This window comes from Triticum aestivum, chromosome 4A, assembly GCF_018294505.1.
Source record: "Triticum aestivum cultivar Chinese Spring chromosome 4A, IWGSC CS RefSeq v2.1, whole genome shotgun sequence".
Taxonomy (NCBI): domain Eukaryota; kingdom Viridiplantae; phylum Streptophyta; class Magnoliopsida; order Poales; family Poaceae; genus Triticum; species Triticum aestivum.
The window spans coordinates 85,657,138-85,663,532 of record NC_057803.1 but is presented as its reverse complement, the minus strand read 5'-3'; positions in this window follow the sequence as shown (position 1 = coordinate 85,663,532).

Here is a 6,395-nt window from a genome sequence, read left to right as displayed (position 1 = left end):
TGCAAGGCTTATGTGAAAAGGTTTAAACTGATAAGCTCAAACCTAAATCAGAGAAGTGCGTCTTCATAGGATACCCAAAAGAAACTATTGGGTACACCTTCTATCACAGATCCTAAGGCAAGATATTTGTTGCTAAGAATGGATCCTTTCTAGAGAAGGCTCGAAAGAAGTGAATGGGAGAAAAGTAGAACTTGATGAGGTAATTGTACCTTCTCCCGAATTGGAAAGTAGTTCATCATAGCAGTGATTCCTACACCAATTAGTGAGGAAGCTAATGATGATGATCATGAAACTTCAGATTAAGTTACTACCGAACCTCGTAGGTCAACCAGAGTACGGTCCACACCAGAGTGGTACGGTAATCCTGTTCTGGAAGTCATGTTACTAGACCATGACGAAGCGAAAAACCATGAGGAAACGATGACGAGCCCAGATTCCGTGAAATGGCTTGAGGCCATGAAATCTGAGATGGGATCCATGTATGAGAACAAAGTATGGACTTTGATTGACTTGCCCGATGATCAGTGAGCCATTGAGAATAAATGGATCTTCAAGAGGAAGACGGACACTGATAGTAGTGTTACTATCTACAAAGCTCGAATTGTCGCAAAAGGTTTTCGACAAGTTCAAGGTGTTGACTATGATGAGATTTTTTCACTAGTATCGATGCTTAAAGTCTGTCCGAATTATGTTAGCAATTGTCGCATTTTATGAAATCTGGCAAATGGATGTCAAAACTGTATTCCTTAATGGATTTATTAAAGAAGAGTTGTATATGATCCAACCAGAACGTTTTCTCAATCCTAAAGGTGCTAACGAAGTGTGCAAGCTCCAGCGATCCATCTATGGACTGGTGCAAGCATCTCGGAGTTGGAATATACACTTTGATGAGTTGATCAAAGCATATAGTTTTATACAGACTTGTGGTGAAGACTCTATTTACAAGAAAGTGAGTGGGAGCACTACAGCCTTTCTGATAGGTATATGTGAATGACATATTGTTGATAGGAAATGATGTAGAATTTTATGGAAAGCATAAAGGAGTGTTTGAAAGGAGTTTTTCAAAGAAGACATCGGTGAAGCTACTTACATATTGGGCATAAAGATAGATCAAGACGCTTGATAAGACTTTCGATAAGTACATACCTTGATAAGATTTTGAAGGAGTTCAAAATGGATCAGTCAAAGAAGGAGTTCTTGCCTGAGTTGTAAGGTATGAAGTTGAGTAAGACTCAAAACCTGACCACGGCAGAAAATAGAGAGAGAATGAAAGTTGTTCCCTATGCCTCAGCCATAGGTTCTATAAAGTATGCCATGTTGTATACCAGACCTATTGTGTACCTTGCCATGAATTTGGCAAAGGGGTAGAATAGTGATCCAGGAGTTGATCACTGGATAGCGCTCAAAATTATCCTTAGAGGACTAAGGAAATATTTTTCGGTTATGGAGATGATAAATAGTTCATCGTAAAGAATTATGTCGATGCAAGCTTTAACACTGATCTGGATGACTCTAAGTCTCAATCTGGATACATATTGAAAGTGGGAGCAATTAGCTAGAGTAGCTCCGTGCAGAGCATTGTAGATGTAGAAAATTTGCAAAATATATACGGCTCTGAATGTGGTAGACCCGTTGACTAAACTTCTCTCACAAGCAAAACATGATCAGACCTTAGTACTCTTTGGGTGTTAATCACATAGCGATGTGAACTAGATTATTGACTCTAGTAAACCCTTTGGGTGTTATTCACATGGAGATGTGAACTAATCACATAAAGATGTGAACTATTGGTATTAAATCACATGATGATGTGAACTAGATTATTGACTCTAGTGCATGTGGGAGACTGAAGGAAATATGCCCTAGAGGCAATAATAAAATTGTTATTTATATTTCCTTACATCATGATAAATTTTTATTATTCATGCTAGAATTGTATTAACCAGAAACTTACTACATGTGTGAATACATAGACAAACATGGTGTCCCTAGTATGCCTCTACTAGACTAGCTCGTTAATCAAAGATGGTTAAGTTTCCTGACCATAGACATGTGTTGTCATTTGATGAACGGGATCACATCATTAGGGAATGATGTGATGGACAAGACCCATATGTTAGCTTAGCATAATGATAGTTTAGTTTTATTGCTATTGCTTTCTCATGACTTATACATGTTCCTCTGACCATGAGATTATGCCACTCATGAATACCGGAGGAACACCTTGTGTGCTATCAAATGTCACAACGTAACTGGGTGATTATAAATATGCTCTACATGTGTCTCCGATGGTGTTTTTTGAGTTGGCATAGATCGAGATTAGGATTTGTCACTCCGTGTATCGGAGAGGTATCTCTGGGCCCTCTCGGTAATGCACATCACTATAACCCTTGAAAGCAATGTGACTAATGAGTTAGTTACGAGATGATGCATTACGGAACGAGTAAAGAGACTTGCCGGTAACGAGATTGAACTAGGTATGAGGATACCGATGATCGAATCTCGGGCAAGTAACATACCGATGACAAAGGGAATGATGTATGTTGTTATGCGGTTTGACCGATAAAGATCTTCGTAGAATATGTAGGGGCCAATATGAGCATCCAGGTTCCTCTATTGTTTATTGACCGGATATGTGTCTCGGTATGTCTACATAGTTCTCGAACCCGTAGGGTCCGCACGCTTAACGTTCGATGATGATTTGTATTATGAGTTATGTGATTTGATGACCGAAGTTTGTTTGGAGTCCCGGATGAGATCACGGACATGACAAGGAGTCTCTAAATGGTCAAGAGATAAAGATTCATATATTGGAAGGTTGCATTTGGACATCAGAATGGTTCTGAGTGGTTCGAGCATTTTTGTGGAGTACCGGGAGGTTACCGGAACCCCCCGGGAGAAGTATTGGGCCTATTGGGCCTTATTAGAGGAGAGGAGAAAGCCCATGTGAGAAGGGTGTGCCCCCCTTGCCCAAACCGAATTGGACTAGGGAAGGGGGCCAGCCCCCCTCTTTCCTTCTCCCTCTCTCTCTCTTCCCCTTTTCCCTCTCCGCTGGAAGGAAGGAGGGGGCGAATCCTACTTGGACTAGGAATCCAAGTAGGACTCCCACCTTATGGTGCGCCCCCTTAGGCCGGCCACCTCCTCCTCCCCCTTTATATACGGAGGCGGGGGGCACCCCAAAGGCACAACAGACATCTCTTAGCCATGTGCAGTGCCCCCCTCCACAGTTTACCACCTCGGTCATATCGTTGTAGTGCTTAGGCGAAGCCCTGTGCTGGTAACTTCATCATCACCGTCGCCACGCCGTCATGCTGACGGAACTCTCCCTCATCCTCAACTAGATCAAGAGCTCGAGGAACGTCATCATGCTGAACGTGTGCAGAACACGGAGGTGCCGTACGTTCGGTACTTGGATCGGTTGGATCGTGAAGACGTTCGATTACATCGACCGCGTTACTAAATGCTTCCGCTTTCGGTCTACGAGGGTACGTGGACACACTCTCCTGTCTCTTTTCTATGCATCTCCTAGATAGATCTTGCGTGATCGTAGGAATTTTTTTGAAATACTGCGTTCCCCAACACATAGGTCATCGCAAAGATCTTGGACGACTCACCAAAGCACGAAAGTCGGTTAGATTATGGATTCCTATTTGAAGAGTGTCTAACCGCATGGATAAGGTCACATTAACCCATCAATTTTGGATCCAATTCAGAATTTTTCTTGGGAAGTTTCAGGAGGAAATTGGAATGGAATAATATAGATTCATACAGCAGGAAATGTTGTCTATTAATGCAAACGTTGTACCTAGAGGATAGTGATAGAGGAAGTGGGAAAATCGAAATGAAATTAATAAAGAATAAAGCAAAAAAATAAGTCAAATATAGAAGAGCCTAGATTCCAAATGAATAAATGGGAACTCGAAAATGATCCTTCTGATTCTCAAAGAATGAGGGGCAAGGGGATTGATACCGAGAAAGATTTCTTCTTATTATAAGACGGATTTGATCTACATATGTTTGGTAAAAGAACAATCTTCTCCTTTAATCATATCATAAATGGAAAGTGTTCAATTAGAACATGAAAACGTGACTACATTAGTCTTAGTTAGTCTTCGGGACGGAGTGGAAGAAGGGGGGAGACTCTCGAACAAGGAAAATCACCCCTTTGAAAGAATTGACCGAGGAGTCGTATGAGGTAAAAAATCTCATGTACGGTTCTGTAAAGGGACAGTAAGGGTGACTTATCTGTCGACTTTTCCACTATCAACCCCAAAAAACCCAACTCTGCCTTACGTAAAGTTGCTAGAGTACAATTAACCTCTGGATTTGAAATCACTGCTTATATACCTGGTATTGGCCATAATTTTAGAAGAACATTATGTAGTATTAGTAAGAGGATGAAGGGTTAAGGATTTAGCCGGTGTGAGATATCGCATTATCCGAGGAACCCTAGATGTTGTCGCAATAAAGAATCGTCAACAAGGGTGTTTTAGTGCGTTGTAGATTCTTATACAAGACTTGTACATTTGATGATGCCATGTGAATCGCTAGAAACATGTGAAGTGTACGGCTGACCCAATAACGAAAGTTTCGTAAGAGGACTGGAGCAGGCTACCGAGAGACAAAAGATCCTCTTTCTAAAGAGATTCTATTCGGAACTCTTATATGTCCAAGGTTAATATGAAAATTCTTTCAGAGGTTTTCCCTTTGTCCGAGGCTGGCTCGCCGCTATTCTAACAAGTGATGCTGATGGTGGCCGACTTCTAGGGCGTGGAAACACGTGGTGCATGTCTAAGCTTGTGCGACTTCGACAAGACTATGGCACGGGGTTGATTCAAGATGGTGCGCACAAGAGAGCTTGAAGTCGACAGGGCGTGGAGTAGCATGGCTAGCTACACAGAGTCATGTTGAAGGTGGAGTTGGAGTCTGATGGATGACTTCACTCTGAGCTGATGGAGGGGCTACGACGTAAATGCATGGAGAGTCAAAGCCTATTTCAGCGGTATAGCAAGAGACACGTGGATCGGACTGGGTACCAGTGGTCTGATGGAGACGTGATACTCGGCATCGGTCGGTGATGATCGATGGTTCTCTACAGTGGGGGTTGAGGCAGTGGGGGCTAGCTACCCGGGAGACTCGACGAGGATAGTAGAGGCTCGACGCGGTGATAGCAGCGAGGTGTGCGGTAAGCACGGGACACAGCGACAGGCCAAGGAACTGGTGGTCAGACAAAGTGTGTAGGGGTGCTGAAGCAGTGTTTATGAGTACCAAATTTAAGTTGGTGACTAGGTCTATCGGTGCTAGTTGATGGACAGGAGTTGAACATGGATAATCTGAGGAAGTGGCGGAAAGTCTAAAATTGTCAAAAGTTGAGAGAGTACACGATTGTATATTATGTGGTGTTCAGTGCACATGGCCAAGTGCGGATGACAAGTACAGAAGGAGGCGGAGTGCTATAGTTGTTGGGGAACGTAGTAATTTCAAAAAAAATCCTACGCACATGCAAGATCATGGTGATGCATAGCAACGAGAGGGGAGAGTGTGTCCACGTACCCTCGTAGACCGAAAGTGGAAGCGTTAGCACAACACGGTTGATGTAGTCGTACGTCTTCATGATCCGACCGATCAAGTACCAAACGCACGTCACCTCCGAGTTCTGCACACGTTCAACTCGATGACGTCCCTCGAACTCCGATCCAGCCGAGATTTGAGGGAGAGTTCCGTCAGCATGACGGCATGGTGAAGATGATGATGTTCTACCGACGCAGGGCTTCACCTAAGCACCGCTACAATATTATCGAGGTAGATTATGGTGGAGGGGGGCACCGCACACGGCTAAGAGATCCAAGAGATCAATTGTTGTGTCTCCAAGGGGAGCCTTCCTCCTCGTATATAAAGGAGTGGAGGAGGGGGAGGGGGCCGGCCACCCTAGGCGCGCCCCATGAGGAGTCCTACTCCCACTGGGAGTAGGACTCCCCCCTTCCATGTGGGAGTAGGAGAGGAGAGGGAAGGAGAGAGAGGGGGGGAAAGGAAAGGGGGGCGCCCCTTCCTTGTCCAATTCGGACTGGGAGGGAAGGGGGCGCGCGGCTGCCATTGGCCGTCCCTCCTCTTCTCCACTAGAGCCCAATAGGCCCATTAGTCTCTCCGGGGGGTTCCGATAACCCCCCGGTACTCCGGTATATGCCCGAAATTCCTCGAAACCATTCCGGTGTCCGAACATAGTCGTCCAATATATCGATCTTTATGTCTCGACCATTTCGAGACTCCTCGTTATTTCCGTGATCACATCCGGGACTCCGAACTACCTTCGGTACATCAAAACACATAAACTCATAATATAACCGTCATCGAACTTTAAGCGTGCGGACCCTACGGGTTTGAGAACTATGTAGACA